The following is an 18,686-nucleotide window of genomic DNA, read 5'->3' on the forward strand; positions in this document are numbered from 1 at the left end:
CACCTTGCTAACTTAGGACCTTCTGACGTGAAATGGTATGGACTACATGACACAAAAGGCATCAACCAAGTTGGGAAACTACCTGACCCACACACATGAAGTTGCAATACCAAGAACATTTTCATTGCCACACACAGGAGTTCATTACAGAGATGAAGTTACAAATCTCTGGACAGAGTGAGAAAGCTGAGGCAGCATTCTGCAACAGCAACATGGACCAACAACTCTAGAGTCTTTGGGTTCTAACCCCAGCTTTGTGACCATGGGAGAGTCATTTAACCTCTATACCTGACTGTCCTCATCTGTATTTCAAAGCTCCCTGTAGGGCCATTGTGAGGTTTAGACACATACACAAAACACAGAGCATCACAAACAACTGGTACCACTGACGGTGGCTATTTTTACTTTACTGTTGTGGAAATATTTTTGATGGATAAATATAGGAATTTGGTAGGTTAGGTGTCTAGCAGCATTGTTACTAGAAAAAGACTTCACTGTCTTGTTGTAATGTCTGATTGTACTCTGTAGCCTGGCAAGGGTTGGGACAGACAGAAAGGTGAAATTCACTGTAGTGGTCCTCTGTAGAATGGACTGAAGCCTGTGCAACAGAGCAGTCACATGAGGCTCCAAGTCAAACAGAAAACTTTCAACAACCAAAAAGCTGGTACAAACAGCCCTTGTCTCCTATAAATGCCCCCATTGTTGCCATCCAGATGGGCACCCAGGAAAACCATTGGGCTTACATATTTTGGCCAATGATTCTCCATAAGCACAAGCACAGATAACTGCTACAAAAGAAACCTAGCACTGTACACTGAGTTTAGTCTGATAAGCAAGCTTTGTGCCCAGGTTTTTAAGCCATGTTGTTTAGCAGGACTTAGCATACAGGAGTCTGCTTCAAAGATGCTCAAATGATACAGTGATTCGTTTATTAATGGTGTGGTTAATAGCTGTGACTGCAGGGCATCAACATCTGTCATTCCTCTCTCCACAAAACGTTAAGATACATTCAACACAGGCTGCCACAAGTGCCTCAGCTTGGTCTTATGCTACAGACTCGTATACACGGGGCAAGCTCAAAATAGTTAGTGAACTTGATGTTTTCTTAATTTTTACTCAGTGTCCATACAGCTGCTCTCACATCCAAATGATTACAGTGCTAGGAAGAGCAGACTCACTTTATCATCTTAAGTCTGAACAGAATACACTAATTACGAGAGTTATAGCAAGCAGACTGACACTACACAGAGCAAACACACACAAACTCTGACCTTGTCCCATGATGGCTGGAATCCCTCATACCTGAAAGACTGGCCCATATACTTCAGTTTGTTCCCTTCACCCCAAGTCAGGAAAAAAGTAGTCAGGGTAGACTGAAGGCCAGAGCAAGTAACCCCAAATCTCAGTAGCCTCATTAAAAAATGGTTTACCTCTTTTTCACCTTGCATTCTAAGCAGCTGAATATTAGGAGTTTTGTTCCACATGGTCATTTGGGGATCCAAGCTTCTTCCACCTGTCATTCATCATATACTAGAGATCCAGAGACCTCCCTGGACCCTCAACAACTGATCAGTAGATCAGAAGGAGAGTGGTTGTAATCAAAAGTTACCCCTCTCTGAGCTTTGTCTCATATCAGTACATATCCCATGATGATAATAAGCAATTGCTGTGTTCTATGTAGACATAAAAGAGGGTCTATTATATAGCTTGTCAGTCCAGGGTCAATTTTATCTCCCAATGTCTAGAGATTCCTCTGATTGTTATACAATGGCAACTAGGGACACTATTAAACATCCCACAGCACAGACCTCCCCAACAAAGAACTATCTAATCCCACTGTTAAAATGCTGAGACTTCAACGGGGTAGTCTCAGTCACTGTCATATATGTATCTGTGTATGACTGTGCCGAAATCCATCATTGCTTTCTACTAATCAATCCCAGCAAAGCCACATGCGTTATTCACTCATCTGCTTCCTCCTCCATCTGAACTCCTTACCAAGCCAAGGTCCCAACAGTGAAAGAATTCACAGCGGAATGGGGCTGACAATCTTATGCAGAGTGACCACATAAAGACAGTGAGATTAATGACAACAAGTTGAAGGAAGGTGATTTGGGAATTGGGAGGAGACATACAGATGGGTGAGACAGGAATAAAGTTTTGGGGTACATCCTACAGCTCTTCTTCAGCATACAAGGAAACTGCATGAATTAAGGAACAGAGTTGTCAAAGGACAAGTCATTATACTTCCTGGTATGAAGGGTAATAGTAGGAGAAGAGGGTTGTAAAATGCTTTTCTGTTCAAATATGAGGTTTGGTACCACATTCAAGAAAGATGTAGGTCCTGGCATCTGATGGACCAGCTGACACAATGACAAACACTGACTTTTAGAAACAGTTCACACCACCAGACTTTACCTAGTGAAGCTGCCCAGCACAGCTCAATGTTCAAGCAATCATGAAACCCACTCCTAATCTCCTGAAAGAATTTGACACCAATGTTTTCAAAGATGGCCCTTGAGTCACAGCAGAGTGACTAGGTCAAATAGAAAATCCAAACCATACACCTTTTCTCCAAAGACAGGCTCATGTAGGGCTCTGGTTCTTTTACTAAACTATGTGGCACTGAAGCATCTTTTAGTGAATTTCCCTTTCCAATCCCTCACCCCTATTTTGAGTATGGCTCATACTGGGTGAGGCTAAGAGGACAGGCAAGAGCTGTGGAGGTAGCTCAAGTGATAAAGTACTTGCCACAAGCAACAAGAATGAGTCAGTTTCCCAAAGCCTGAATTAAAGAGCCAGGTATGACAAATGTGATGAATATCATGAGTGTAATTTAAAAAATAAAAAAAAAAAGAGCCAGGTATGGTGATGTATACATGTAAGCCCAGTGCTGGGGACCTAGGAGTAGGTGAGTCCCTGGGTTTTGCTAGCCAGCCAGCCTAGTCTACTTGGTAACAAAACTCACAACAAACAAAAACCAAAGATGGACGCCATCTGAAGAACAATGCTTGAGACCATCCTCTGGAGTCCATACACATGCTCATGCATACACACAAAAGAGGACAGATGTGACCACATCACCCAGGGCCATAGCCTGCTCTGGCGTAAACCTGCCATGTATCCTGGGCTAAGTCACTTGACTTTTCCAAGCTCCAGCCTCTCAGACAAACAGGTCTTCAAGCACTTTAAACTTGGACTGTTTGAAGTACAGGACAGACACAATCTATCACACCTGTGCTGTAGTTAACAGCCCCACCCACCCAACAGCTCTCAGTTTTTGTAAAATAAATTTTATAACTCTACATGTTTTGGAAGAAAAATATCTGATAGCCTACCACGTCATTTGGTGGATGTTTTCAGTGAGCAACTTCTTCAACGTGCTTTGAATAAGATGCTTGTAATATGAAGCCGAAATCACCACATAATCAGAGATTTCTGATGTTGAGTAAAACTGAACTTTAAAACTACTGTATGTCTATGAATATCTTTACCCTCACTCTGCTGTACTCACATTTCCCCTTCCCATCATCGTCTGTCTGTGATAAGCTTTGGGGAGATAAAGTATATTTAACTATTGAGCACTATAGAGTATATAGAACACCTAGCATAAAAAAAAAAAAACTCATAAAAGGAAGAAATTGTTTCTTTACAAGTCAGAATCACCAGGGGAAAATAAATAAGGAAAGTGGCCCAGAGAGGCCCCAGGACAACCACTTCCACAGGAGAGTGAGAGGGGTTCTAGATGGCAGGCAGGCAACTCCTTCGCAAGATTGGAATCTAGATCAAGTCACATTTGCCCTCAGGAAAATAGGGAACAGAACCTCGGGGTGCCACCCCATATGGAGTCAAAGAAAAGATGAGGCAAGTGGCACTGGCTAGATCAGGTCTAACCTCAGAACTGGTTAGTGCTGCCCTCCCAATTTACAAGGAATTCTACACTGTCTAGATGGAATCTCTCTTTCCATTTCCACTGCAGACTAGACTTGGCCATGAGGGAATGTCGTTCTATGGGGTACATACAATAAAAAGAGAAGGTTTGAAAACCTCCACAGGCAGGCTCTAAACATCATGTGATACAGGATCTGAAACCCAACATAGCTTTTTGTTTTTTGTTTTTTGTTTTTTGTTTTTTTTTCCTTTTTAGTGAAGACATTTTCTGTGGCAAACTAACAAACCTCTTGTAGGGCAGTGTGATGACTATCTTAGGATGTAATTCTGAAATACCTTAGTTACTATTTTGTTATAAAACCTAAGGGTAGATAAGCAATTAATTTTAATAGAAAGAAAAGGAAACTACCAACTACACTAGCATTGAGTATTTTGCATTTAGAAAGGCTATTCACTAAAAGCAATCTGTTCACCTAAGATTCCCCTGCACAAGCAAGCCTTTTACTTTAGTGAGGTAACAGGGAATGAAGAAATCCAGCTCCTCCAGACAGTGAACATGTTGTCTTAGTAGTCACGATGATTCCATGGGGAAAAATGGTAGACATGCCTTACAATCACCTTCTGTGCTGCAGGCATGGGGTTACAGAAGAAACACCAACAACCTAACCAAACACACCAGTTGCTGGCAATCTGCTGCAGACTCTGCTCGAAACAACATAGTAACTTTGGATGCACAGCTATCCCTCTAAAGGAGACAGAGAACACAGGGGTTATCATCTAACACATGAGGTAGATACTAAGAAAATCTATGGGACTAAAGGTCTTAGCAGTTTCCTCCCAAGAGACACGAGAGCATGAAGCCAAGCCTGGTTCACTTCCTACTGCCAGGTGCTACGGCAGATGCATCAGGAACTCCCTCAGGGATCCTTGGAAAGAAAGCACTAAGTCTTGTGTGAGCAGAGCTCCCAGACCATCCCACACGTCTGTCATGTTTACAATACTGAGCAAGTTCCAGAAACATCCTTGCTTCAAACAAAAGACAAGGGAGTTTGATTGTCCTTTGGGCTGTGTGGTTTCCCTAAGAAGAAAAACATAGAACACAGACTCCTACATAAATATAACCCCGAGACCACTTCACCAAGACAGCAAAGTACATCTAGATACAAACCCCTCCAATCACCAGAGACTCAGCCTGGACTGGTTCAACACTGATGGTGACTGGCAAACACAGCCTGACCAGGATCTCAGGTTTAAGAGGCTCTACTCCTTCCTTGTGTGGCCCTTTAAGTGATTTCTAAAGAACTGACTGATTCCAACAAGTCACTGAGTGCTTACTGTGTTCCTAGCCTTGGACAACAGCCTAGACTAGCTCAGCAGCAGCCACTTTTAAGGGTGATTTCTGAAATAGCTCATTAGCTTCATATTTCTAGTATATATTTATATATTTATTATATTGCCTAGTTTTTTGTCTTCATTAAAGTCTTTATTTTTTTTTTTTAAAAAAAGAGTAACATCAAGAAAAGATCCATTCCAAAATGTAGATTCCTGAGCAAGGGAACTAACAACATCAGGCTACCTTCTCTCTTCTCAGCCTAAGCCCCCCCCCCCTTTTCCTTCCTCATGCCTGGGCTGCTTAAAGGTCTACAATGCCTGCTTCAGGATGGCAAACCACAATCATAATACACAACAGGACTTCTATAAAGAAAGGCAGTTTGTCCCAGTTTTCTTGTGACCACTTAGCTTTAAAATGAAGTTTCATGACCTAGGTGTTCCTCTGTATAGACAAACTTGGGCAAACCCTCTGCACAAGCAACCTGAGCCCAGGAAAGGCCAAGGAGCTTCTGACAAGGGTGAAGACATTCTACAGACTCTTGGGCCCTCCCTTTGACTATCAGACTGCTGAAACAGTGGTCCCAAGGCATTGCAGTTCCCCAGGATTCTCACACCGGGGTAAGGAAGAAGCTGGGCCCTGGGTGCAGAGCTTGTCTCCCAGGAAGAGACTTTACACAGTGCCGACAACTTGTCAGACCCCATGGCATGAGAGCTGGAACCGAGGCAGTGATGGGTCAACGATGAGGGGACTATACCTTGACCAAGACTGCTTGAGTATCCACACCTGCCCTCTATTTAAATCTAAACCTCATGTCAGCACCTGAAGATGGACTTTGGGATCACTGTCTGTCCCTCTTCCCAATGTGCCCACAGTGAATAAATCTCTTTCCTCTGCTTTTCACTATTGTTTGTCTCTTTCAAAAAATCTGATGTTTTTGTTTTATATGTATATGGGTGTTCTCCTGCATGTATGTATATGTACTAATGCGCCTGGTGCTCATGGAAATCAGAGGGCATTGGAGTTCCAAATGGTTGAGTGCTGTGGTGTGGGTGCTGGGAACCTAGTCTGGGTCTCCTGTAAGAGCAAGTGCTCTTAATGGCTGAGCCGTTGCTCTGGCCTCTATTTTTATCTCTTTAACTGGCCTCTCCAGGATGGTAAAGGAGACTATCTTGTTAGGGCTGCAAGCCCAGGCACTGACTCAGCTCTCCAACAAGATCACTCTGGTGTGTCTTTCCCTTGGCTTGGAGAAAGGAGCCAGTGTCCTAAGTCAGCTCGAGCAGCCTGGCTTCCTCATAGTCTGACTTGTTGCCTCCAGCTGCTTCTAGCTGGCTCCAGCTTCCTCCTGAGAAGTCATTCCTTTGAAACTACAAACCACTTTAAGAAAAATGTCATAGAGATATTCCAGTATTTCAATGTTAAGGCCTCAGTGACAATAAAGTACAAAGGGAACCCTTTTGTAAATATTGTAGGCTATAATTACTTAGGGGGAGTTATCTCCTAGCTTACCTACTGGTTAGACCAGGCTTGCTCACTGGTAGGTGGCAGATGTTGAATAAAACAGGAATGAATAATAGCTGCCATTTATTTAGTGCTTACCACAGGTAGATCATGTTATATAATCTCTCAATAACCTCTCTCTCAATATTCTGTCTGTCTGTCTGTATCTGTCTTGTTCTCACAACAACTTAAGGAGGTTGATTCTCTCTCACTTTTAAGATGAAGAAAAACCAGTGCCCAGATAGATCTTAGTTATTCAAGGTCAAACTCAATGTCACCACACTTTAAAAATTCCATGCTTCAAACCACTCCACTGGAGTAGAACTGTGTAAAATACATGGTAAGAAATCAAGAATTGGGAGAATAGTATCAGGCATATTTCTTTTATTCCCTTCCACTTTAGTTTTTGATTTACAAAATAAATGTTAAGTATATACATTAAACTGTAACAAAATAGAGATTTTTGTTAGAATCGTACCTGGTAAAGAACAAGCATCCACCATTTGAATAAATATAATTGTTTATCCGGTATGTGGCTTACTCACCGGTGCTTAATGTTTCAAGTGCTGGTTATATTCCACTAGGATCCTACGTTGGGGGTTTTGAAGTATCAGTGTCATGGGGTAGAAGATGACAGAGGGCCACTCAGTCTGGTTAAAGCTGGCCCTGCCTAGATGGGTACGCCATCGGCCACTTGACTACACAGGCAGCAATCCTCAAGCGACAAAGGGCAAGTCCTCCAGAGGACACAGATTTCTCTGATATGCTTCTGGATTGTTTTTTGTTTGGTTTGGTTTATTTGATTGTCTTGTTTCTGTTGTGGTGGTAGTTATTATTTTGACAGTTTCTTACAATCCAGGCTCCTCACTAAGTAACTTAGACTGACCTTGAACTTCTGATCCTGTTGCCTCTACCTCCCTTGGTTCAATGCCCAAACCACAAAATAAATAAATAAATTTGGCAAGGTGGTACGCGCCTGCAATCCCAGCACTTGGAAGGCAGAGAGGAAGAACAGGAGTATCAAGGTTGGGGCCAATGTAGACTCTAAGAGACTTTATTTCAATAAATAAAGTAAAATAAATGAGTGCTGAGATTAAAGGCAAGCACCACCTGTCTAGCTCTCCAACCATTTTTAATCTCACACTGTTAACCCAAAGGAAACCAATTTGCAACCGTCGAAGGACATCACTTCACAGACTGGCTTTGAAACATTTCTCTCAGCTCCGTTCTCTATCCTTCCAACTGAGAATGTTTGTGGATGAGTGCATTCCTGCCCAGCTCCTCCCAGAAGCTGAACATATTTCTCTCCTTGGTAATAACACTCTCCTCCATGATCAATCATGTGAATTCTAGAGTCAAAAGAAGCCAGGCCACACAAAGGTAATTATGAAAGGAGAGGAGGGGGGCAGCCTTGTTACTCAGCCCATCAAGTACGGTCACCACTGGTTTGCACAGCCATCTACTGAGATGGGAAGTCCTGGTCTTGTGTCACCAAGGAGAAGATTGATTGATTGGTTGGTTGTTAATTTTTAAGTAATGGAAAATGCAGGTTGAAAAAAACCAATTTTGCTAGGATGACCCACAATAAGAATCTTCACCTCCCAAACAGTGTTAAGCTCAGGGCAGCTGATAATCAAATTTAATTCAGTATTTAATCATTATTAGTATAATCAGGGGAAGCCTTTAGAAATAAGCTTCTTTCTAACTTTAAGAATATAGGGCAAAAGTGTCTATAATTCCTTAATTGTGGTAGATTGAAAGCAGTTCCCATGTCAAAGATTCAGCAACAGTAGGTGCTTGTGGATCACTCCTTGTGCATGGTGGGAAATACCAGTGGAGACATCCAGTCCTCATGTTGTAGGAGCTTTGGAAGAAAAACATCCTGCAGATAGCAGTTGCTGTGGTCCCTTGGAGGAAAGTGCACCTCGGCTACTCTTTCTCACTGTTGGGCAGGACCCAGAAGGGCAACAGCTGAAGGGTCTCGTGCACTCGGGCTCTGGGTAGATGAGGCTTGATGGCAAAAGACATCCTGGGCCATCTCTTTCAAGCACTCGCTTTATGTTAATTAGCTTTGATAACTTTCTATGATCCAGCGATTAAACAGAAAAACACTTCAAGTGATAGCGCAAATGTGCTTTGTAATGAATGATCGATGAATAAATGAACAAATGAACATGAATTAACGAAGAGGTTGAATGAAACCGTGGGATAATGAAGGATGGCTAAGGGGCCAAATGACTCAGTTAAATGTTGAGAGTGGAAGGGAACCTTTAGCAGTAGGGTGGAGAGAGGAAAAAAGGACAATGAGGCCGTATAATGCACAAGAACCAGGAAAAGGGCAACAAAAAGCCTTTGGGAAAACTACAGACTAGCCACCCAGCTAACAGAGAGTTTTCAAGTCAGAACTGGAGGTGTTAGACAATAACACAATTGGTAAAATATTTGCCACGCGAGCGTAAGAACCTGAATTTGATAGCCAGAACTCATGTAGAAAGGCCAGGCATCGGGCATGGTGGTACACACCTATAATCCCAAGATCGAGGAGGCAGAGGCAGATGGATACCTGGGACTTGCTGGCCACCCATCCCAGCCTTACTCAGAAAACCCTAGACCAGTAAGAAACCCATCTGAAAAATCAAAGTGGGTGGTGCCTGAGCTAGAACAACACAAGCTGTTCTCTGACTTCTAACACATGTACACACACATAAACACACACATGAGCAAAAATGAAGATTGGAAAGGAATTCTGGGGTCAAACCAGAGAAAACTAAAGGAGAGATGGGAACATGAGTTCCCTCCTAGAAAAATCCTGAAATATGTATAAAGCATGAGAGCTGACTCCTTGGACCCACAGTCCAACAAAAGAGCCACCAGAGGTGGCAGAACACCCTATGTTCTTCTCTCTTTTCCCACTACAATGTCTTTGTGACAGAAGGTACCAGGGAGCATTCGTTTCTGCCACAAGTGTCCTCCACCTGAATAACTGACTTCATAAGAGCATTAACGAGGTCACATAGATATAGAAATACACTTTACAGTTGTTTCAATGTCCTTCAACGTGAATCTCATGGGGCTTTCTTCTCTTTCTCACTCAGACTGTGTTTGCCCTTGGCCTAACCCTGGAGCTGCCTCCTCAACAACTCACTCTACACTTCCTCCTGGCCTCATACCTCCCAGCTTTTCACTCCAATGAAGATGGACTGGAAGGGTGGCCTCCACACCGCTAGCTAAGGCCCTGTGACTTCAGAGGCTAACTCAGTTCCCTGTGTCTCTTCTGTGTATAAGAGCTATCTTTGAAAATGACTTCAAGGTGACAAAAGCATTACTATTTAAATTCAATTCTATGCTTATCTTTAAAGTACATATCAAATCTTAAAAATTCTATCTGTGCATGCAGCTATCTCAAAGTGGGCAATGATGTTTAAGTGGCCAGCTCGTTCCAAAGCAACTGTCTTCCTGTAAGCAGCTAGGATTGCCCGCTCCCTTTGCAAGGCTTGGTCCACAGCACTCAGTTCTTTGTATGACGAACACAGCAAGGCAGGATTTAAAACTCACTACCCTCATAGTCGACATGGTGGTTAATGGAAACATGAATGTCCTAGAACACACTGGGTGTCCTGTGGATCCATTGACCTGAAAAAGCCTCTTGGCCAAATTGCTTTTTCTAAACATCAAAATAACATAAGTTATCCTAAGCCCATCCTCACCTGTTCTCGTCCTTTCTGTTTTTCTAAGGTCTTTGCTATAGCAGGTCACCTTCTGGGTGACTCCAGACCCACCTGCCACTCCTTTTCTATCCTGGGCTGTTCCAAACAAAATCAGGAAGTCTTAGGCAAGAAGCAGATGGTAAGGGAGAAAAAGTCTGCAAAGGACACCTCCGTGTTACATAATACTGGGCATGAGACCTGCTAGCATCAGCCTTGGAGATAACTGCTGGCCTATCACCACACAGTAAACCAGTACCCCAAACAGTCATAAAGAAAAATTCTGCATTGTTCTTTGATAATTAGCATATAGTCATGTAAGGAAATATACTAACATTTTTGTAACTAACAGGTTGGAGAAGATCCAACCTATTATTTTTAATGTATGTATGCATATGTGTGCATGATGTATATGTGTGTGTATGATATGAATTCACCTTCCTGTACTTGCATGTGTGTAAGTATGTACATGTCACAACACGCATGTGGAGGTCAGAGGACTGGGTGTTGGTCATTGCCTTCTACCTTCTTTGAGAGAGTGTCTCTTTGTCATTCTTTGCCACATACACCAGGCTAGCTGGCACCTAAGGCTCCAGAGACTCCCCTGCCTCTCCTTCCCCTTCGTTGTTGGAACACTGGGATTACAGATGTGTCCTCCCACACTCAGCTTTACTCAGGCCTGGGAGTGAGAACTTGGGTCCCCAGGCTCGCACAACAAGCTCCCTACCCACTGAGCCATCTCCCCAGCTGATGGGAAAGAGTCTTTACAATATTTACCATCGATTTACTCAATAACTGCTCATGGAACAGCCAGGCCCCATGGACAAGAAATGTATAAGTCACCGGTGTAGCTCAGCTCCCTGTTCTTCCCACTTCCATGTAAGAAATACTGGATGGTGGCTAAAAGGGTCATAGAACTTGTTTGGGACGAGAACAATACATGTAGCGTTTCTGGGCAGGATTATGGGATAGCCTGACACCTGACACTTCCTTTCTTGAGTGTGGTGGTCCTATAGGACCAAGTGTGATGAAGCCTCTCTCAGTTCAGGGCCTGAGTGACTACAGTGAGCCTGGCCTTTCTACTCAGCAAGCCCAGGAAAGAAACTGTTGGGCATGGACATGTGGAGCACTCCTTACTACAACAAAATCTGTAACACATCGCTGTTTAAAAGTGAGTGAAAAGAAACCCACAGAAGTCTACTGGTCCCATTGGTTCTCTAAACCAGGCAGCACAGCAATGTGGACTTTGTTTCAGACTGGATGCACAGCTGGGTGTGAACAGCACCTGGGAGAAGGTAGAGCAGGACAGTCAGGAAGAAATGAAAACAATGACCTCCCCACATTGGTCAAGCCTCAGCAGCCATGGAGAATCCAGCTGAAGAGTTCAGTCTGGAAAGAAAGGCTACCTCTGACCCAGGCCAGCCTTAGGGAATAGAGAACACCCTAAAGAAAAAGACAATCAAGTAGAGGCGGCATGCACCTCCTCGGAGGCTCTCCCCTTATCTTGGTCACTTACAATTAGGCCCGCATTTCTCTGTCTCCGTATAAGCTCTCCGAGGGTGATTCATGACTGTGTCTCTACCCATCACTCATCCCTTGGCAACTCTCACAGACCTGTATCTATTAAGTGCCCAAGAACATCTGCTGGATGAACAAGTTAGCACTGAGAAAAGCATTGGAGCCTAAGGTCAACTATGCCAGCCGTGAGCTAGACCCACTTCTGCATACCCCCAGGGGAAAGAGACTCCTTGTGGGAAAAAAAAAAAAAGCCAATGAAATACAACATTTCATTATGAGTTATTGCAGCACATGATTAAAAATCACAATAAAACCTAATACTACACTGTGGCTATCTTTGTTCTTGGACGTGCAATTACATGTGCAGGCAACTGTTTTCTTATGTGGAAAATTGTATGTGAGCTTTTTTTCTATTAAAAAAGCCACACCCTTGGTTCTATTGCATTATTACATTCTCTGTTATTCCATCACGTGGTTTTTCTTCTTGCTGCAACCCAGGACACACCCTGAATTACTGCTGACAGAAAGATCACTTGTCAAAATACCTCCATCCTACCACCATTTCAGTAATCTTGTCTCTCCAAAGCCTTTGTTTCAGCAAGAATGGTGTGGCTGCTCCACTTCTAATGATTTTCCAAGCTTTTAGTAGGACTAACACTGGTGTCACTCCTGGTTTTAAAGTCACCTTTCAAAGCAAAACTACTCTAGACCTGAATGGCAAATGTCTCAAGTTTTTTAACTTTATCTTAAAAGGGATTTGCGGGGGAAACTAAAAAGCATCCACTCTGGTCCTTGATGCTGTCATGGAGCAAGAGATCCCAGGAGCTTATGGCCCTCGGCAATCTCACTTCCTATGAGGAAAACCTGGGTCCAGCCCTGTGTGGGATGCTGGTTTCTCGGAGAGTATGCCAGTGCAGAGGTGTGTGTCCTGGTCCAGCTGAAGATGAGGTTTCCATGCACTCTGTCAAATATCTCTGATCTGGTTAGGTTGATCACAACAGAACTAGTCTTGGAAAGAGATAAACAGGCCAGAGTTTTGGGGAAAGAACCAAAACCTAAAGATAAAATGTAGGCAAGCCTAATGGTTCATGTCTATGTGAGAGGAAACTTAACTAAAGCTACCTTCTCCATGCTCTTTCTGTTCCTTCCCAACAACCCTCTCTGCCGCCTCCCAGCGAGTTAGTGCCGCCCACCCTGCTCTTAATATGACAAATACTATTACAATAAAAGGGTGGGAGAGAAATGGTACATACTATCTCCTAAGACGGTCACTGTACTTGGCCAATGCCCTAAAGAGCACTTCACAATTATCAGCCTTCCTACAATATCATGAGATGACATCCCTACTGTGGACAAAAGCCTGCCTCACATCCAAGCCCACATTCAGGTACAGCTGTCTGTGTACAGGCAACATCGAATTTCCCACCATCCAGTGGAACTGATACACTCCAACGTAAGCTGCCCCCAGTGACCTCTCCAAAAGAAAAGGATGAAGTCATTTGCAATTTGTTGGTGGAACAAGACATCCAAATGAAGTCTCTAAGGTAGGACAGATTTTCTCTGCTGGGTTGGGCAGCCCCCACTCCTTCACAAATGGGAATGCTGTGGAAGCAGAAACCACCCAAGCAGCCCTGTGTCAGCACCCAGAGACACCCAGGCAGTTACCCAGATCATCGGGGTTACCTGAATCTGTCACGCGTCCCTTTCACCCCCTTCTGCGTGATGACATCAAGTGGAAACCATATGCATTTGGGAGACAAGAGGCTGACAAGCAGGAAGCGCGATTGGGACCCAGCTTTGTTCAGCCTGCAGTGAAATACATGCAGTAAGGGTTAGATACACGCGGCACAGACAAAAATCCAAGCACCCTCTAAGGCCACTGGGACAGGAGTGGGTGCCCCGGGAGAGTGAGACTGAGGGGTGGAATGCTGTCAGGTCAAGGAGGGGGCATCAGGGCTCTCCCCAGTAAATAACCACCTCCCAGCTCCTCTGCAGTCTCCCCCGCCCCCAAGTTCTCCCGCGGCAAAGCGTCTACCAGCAACAGTAATTCCTCAGAAAGATAGGAGTCAGGATGGAGAATACCATCATCTTGGGGCAAAGATATGCTAGCAAAATACACTAGTTAAACCCACGCGGCTGGCAATGCGGGGTGCATAGTCACACGCCCAGACACACACACCAGGGCTGCATCTGCAAGCATCCTTTCTTCGCCCTGGCCACCACCTCATCAAGTCACTGTCACTGTTTTGTCAATTACCCTACTGTTTCCAAATCTGTGTAGCGCTCCCCCCAACACACCCCCAGGGTAGGCGGGATCCCGGACCAACGCTGTCCAAGCAGCTCCCTACAAGTCCAGCTGGCTTTGTCCTGCCGCTGTCCTTCCAGGAGCAAGAGCCCCAGGCCCATAGGTCCGCACAAAAGACCCCTGGAATCTGGCCCTCCACTCAGCCCCCTTTTTCCAAGAATGGCTCAGGGGCAACTTCTAGCAGGGCTTCGGGGAGTGGGAAAGCAGGACAGGACTGAAGGGGACGACCTGGAGCTTGGAAAGGCTGGGGGGCACAGCATGGACGCGCGCGCTCGCACCTCAAGGGCGCGCGCAGCGCATGCACAAGGCAGGCTCCCAGGACCAGAGCTCCAGGGGGCATCCCAGGACTCATCGGAACCAGAGGCAGCTGCCACGGCCCCATCGCACTCCCAACTCAAGCAATGCCCGAGAGAAACGCAACTCCCGGGACCACCTCCCCGGGAGACTCCACTCCAGCTCCACACTCCTTTACCCAAACAGGCCACCCCAATCACAGTCCAAGAGGTACTCCCAAATGTATCTCAGGTTACCGTTTCCCTTCCCCGCTTTCCCTGGGAGCAGGTATCCCCGCGTGCCCCTTCAGCACCCGGGACCTGGGAGCATACAGAGCCGGAAAACAAACCGAAACTCACTGACCTCTCTCGGCCGCGGGCTCGGGCTCTGCTATGCTGGCGGTGGCTGCAGCACCCTGGGCAGCATCCCGGGGGTCCGCGCTGCCCGCCGCGCTCTGCCAGACGCGCGCCGAGGGCCGGATGCCGCCTGCTCCTCCCGCCGCGGGTTGTGGGGCGGCGCGGGCAGAGTGGCGGCGGCGGCGCCTCCCGCAGCCCAGCTCCCGGCCCGTCCTTCCCTTCGCTTCAGGCGGCGCCTTCCACCTGCCCCGCCGCCCTCCGCGTCCCAGATCGGACACCCTCCGCCGGGCGCTGGGCACCGAGCGGGAGCTTTTTGTGTCACCCCTAAGACCCAGGCGCTGAAGGGGGCGGGAGGCTGAGCTCTGCTCCACGGCACCGCCCCTCCCAGGCGGCTCCACCCCCTCCCGCACCCCACCCGGCAGCCTGGCCGGCACGTCCGTGTCTGTCTGTCTGTCTGTCTGTCCCCAGTCGCCAACCTCCTGGGTGTAGAGGGAAACGGGGACGCGCCCTTGACCCACCGTAGACCAGCGAGCACCTGGACGTCTTGCTCTCCCCGCGCGGAAGCGGGACCTGAGTGGGATCAGGTGTGACCTGGAGCCCGAGCGCCCGCAGGCTAAGAGCAGCTGGCCTGGCCGCGGTGGTGACCCAGCTGCGGCTCAGGACTCGGTAGCACGGGGAGGAGGGAGGAGTCTAGACTGTTGCCTTTCCCGCAGGTTCTTTTTGGCTGCCCCAAAAGTTCACTAGCCCAACCAGGGCAGGAATCTGTCAGCGTGGAAGGGGCTATGCACCCGAGGAGGCCCACAGGGACACCTCACAGCTGGACCTCGAGTGAACAAAGCAGGCAGAATAGGGAAACAGGTGCGAGGGGTTATAAAGAAGCCCAGGGGGGCGACCAAGCTCACCTGATTGCCCATGTTGAAGCCCAACTTCAGGCTCAGTGGTAAGGTGCTTGCTTGCCTAGCATGCACGAGGGCTCAGGCTTATCCCCAGGATCCCCAAACAAAAATAAAGCCTAACTCCTACCTTACGGGCATGATCTTAATGTCATGTAATCCCAGAAAATCTAAAGGGTTCCTCCTGCTTCTTTGTTTAGCATGTAGTGGCAAAATGGTGGAGGAAGGTGTCTGGGACACCAGGCCTGAGTTCTGGCGCCTTTCGGGACCCATTCCATCAAGAAAAGTCCTGTGTCTCCATCTCCACGGTTCTGCTGAAGGATCTCTCTGTTGATGCACAGAACAGGTGGCCTTTCCTGGGCTGCAGGTACTGAGTGCCTGGATGGGTCCAATGTTTCTTCCTGTACAACAGTGGTTCTCAACCTTCCTCATGCTGCGACCCTTTAATACAGAATACAGTGCCTCACGTTGTAGTGACCCCCAACCATAAAATTATTTTCATTGCTACTTTATAACTGTAATTTGCTACTGTTATGAATTGTAATGTAAATATATGGGTTTTCTGATGGTCTTAGGTTGCAACCCCTGTGAAAGGGTCCTTGGACCTCCAGGGTTCTTGGCCCACAGGTTAAGAACCGCTGCTGTACTGGAAGCCCTGAGAGCCACGATGGTTCTGTGTGACCCAATGAAACAGTGTCAGCAGCTGGTCCTTCCTGCTTTGCCCCACACTTAAAACTTGTGGGTGGTGTTCCAAACAGACTGTTAAGTACACTGGGAAAAATCTGCATCCAAGAAACTAATAGTTTGTAGGGTATGTGCAGTCTCTGGATCTCAGTGAGAGGACCGCTTTCTCCAGTCACCAGGCTGGGTTGCCCCATTGTTCCTCTTTTAACCTCTATAGCAGCCCACAGAGGCGCCATATTCATGTCATGTCTTAGGAACCTAAGCTTACTTTGTATGAACATCTTCTACTCTAATGCAGAAGAAAAAAAAATTCTAGCCAGGTGGTGATGGTGGCACATGACTTTAATCTCAACACTAGGGACACCAAGGCAAACTGTGAGTTTGAGGTCAGCCTGCTCTACAGAGGAAATTCTAGGATAGCCTGAGCTACACAGAGAAACCCTGTCTTGAAAAACCAAACTATGAAAAAAAAAAGTCTTTCGGAGACGGTCTTACACATGTATCCCGGGCTAACCTGGAACTGACTGTGCAGCACAGACGAGCCTTTTCACAGTCTGCTGCCTCACCTTCCCAAGTGCTGGGTTCACAGGTATGAGCCACTCTGGCTTACTTGAAGAGCTAATTTTTAGTCCTATTGTATTTATGGGGCACACACCTGCCCCAGCACAGATGTGGAGGACAGTTTGCACTTTCAGGAGTCAGGTCTCTTCTTCCTCAGGAGACTAAGCTAGGGTCAGGAATCTTTAGTCACTGAGGCAAGTGGCTCTGGAAAAAAAACAGTAATGAGAAGCTAAGCAGGGTATTAACAACTCCGATGTCGGTCAGGGGCTTGGAATAAAGGTGATTCATAACACCCCAACATTTTACCAGTAGAGCTCAACCCAGAAATATTATTATGCATGGGTGCCTCACAAGATTGCTTTTAGGAAAGTAATTTCAGGAGTCAGTAATTATTCTAAAATGTTTCAACGTTCCCCCCAATTGCTTTCTATACAATTCTTTGGAGTGGGAAATTCAAGGTAATGCATGTGCAAGGTAAACACCTCCAACTTTATTCATTTCCACTGACCAGGATTTTAATTCACAGAGCATCATGGGTGTTCTGCCTTCTGTCCAGTCTTGTAAAGCTGTCACACAGAGAAGGTTAATTAACTGGGGCAGCCTGCAATGGGACAGTTCCTAAGACACACTGGAGGCACGAATCTGGACAGGCAGCTATGGTCCAAGTCAAGGGAAGAACAGGCAGAACATGTTGTAACAAATTCATCTGTGAAACAGCCAGGAACAGGGCAGCTGAGACCAGTCCGAGTTCAGAGCTGCAGGCCGGCCACAGCCTGCCTGGGAAGCCGCTATCGCTCTCACAACCCACTGCGCATGTGTGTGAGAGAGAGACTAAGTGGGCACCTGAGGTCTGGAAGAGCCAGGGTAAGAGGCTGTGCACAGAGCTGGAGACAAGATAAAGACCCAAATACCGGGTCTAGGGGGGTTGGTTGGTAAAATGCTCCCTGTGCAGACATAAGGACCTGTGTTTTATCTCTCAAAATCCACATAAAAGGCCCAGTGTGGTGGTGTGCAGTCTAATCCTTTGTAATCCTAGCACTAGGGAGGTGGAGACAGGCAGATCCCCAGGCCTAGCTGGGTAGCCAGGCTAGCTGAAGCAATGAGCTTGTCAGTCATCCAATGAAGAGACATTTCTAAAAGTCAAGGTGGATGGCACCTGAGGTTAACCACTGGCCTCTGTATACATATGCATTTGCACACACATGATTCAAATATTGATGAGTTCAAACAGCCAATAGTCATAAAGTATGGACTATGTTCCAGGAAGGTTAGGATGAGAGGTGAGGTTGGGGAACCACACATCTAATTTCCTGCAGTCACAGAACTCAGTTTCTGATAAAAGAAACAGATATTCCACAATAAAATGAATGGTGTGAGAAACAATGAAGAGGGTGAGGGAGAACAAGGTAGAAAGAGAGTTGATGAAGTCTGCATGCTGGGGACACACTAAACAGATGACAGGAAGCCTCACTCAGAAGCCACTTTGAAACTGGGATCTAAAGACCATGGGGGGGGGGGGGCACACAATACCAAGCAAAGAGGAAGAACTGTTCTGAGTAGAGAGAAGGTATGCACATGGCCAGAAGGACAGTGAGTCTCACTGATAGATACTTCAACCTGAGGTTGAAAGAAAGGCCAGGGCTTAAGTTCTTTTATTTTTTTTTAAATAAT

The 18,686-nt window shown here is 46.1% G+C and overlaps 1 protein-coding gene across 2 annotated transcripts in view; it reads right to left on the reverse strand.

Annotated features, from left to right (window-relative positions):
- Positions 1-15,525, reverse strand: part of Rnf152 (ring finger protein 152) — a 75,257-nt gene extending 59,732 nt beyond the window's left edge. Inside the window, exons 1-2 of one of the 2 annotated variants that reach the window (XM_028883400.2) lie at positions 15,396-15,525; positions 13,627-13,749 (exon numbers count right to left, since the gene is read on the reverse strand). The gene's annotated coding sequence lies outside the window, so the exon portion shown is untranslated. Of the gene's footprint in view, positions 1-13,626; positions 13,750-14,884; positions 15,240-15,395 lie in introns of those variants that run through there. The other variant, XM_028883399.2, reaches the window with a different exon arrangement.
- Between the last annotated feature and the right edge of the window lie 3,161 nt (positions 15,526-18,686).

The sequence above is a fragment of the Peromyscus leucopus genome, chromosome 15, assembly GCF_004664715.2.
Source record: "Peromyscus leucopus breed LL Stock chromosome 15, UCI_PerLeu_2.1, whole genome shotgun sequence".
In the NCBI taxonomy this organism is placed as follows: domain Eukaryota; kingdom Metazoa; phylum Chordata; class Mammalia; order Rodentia; family Cricetidae; genus Peromyscus; species Peromyscus leucopus.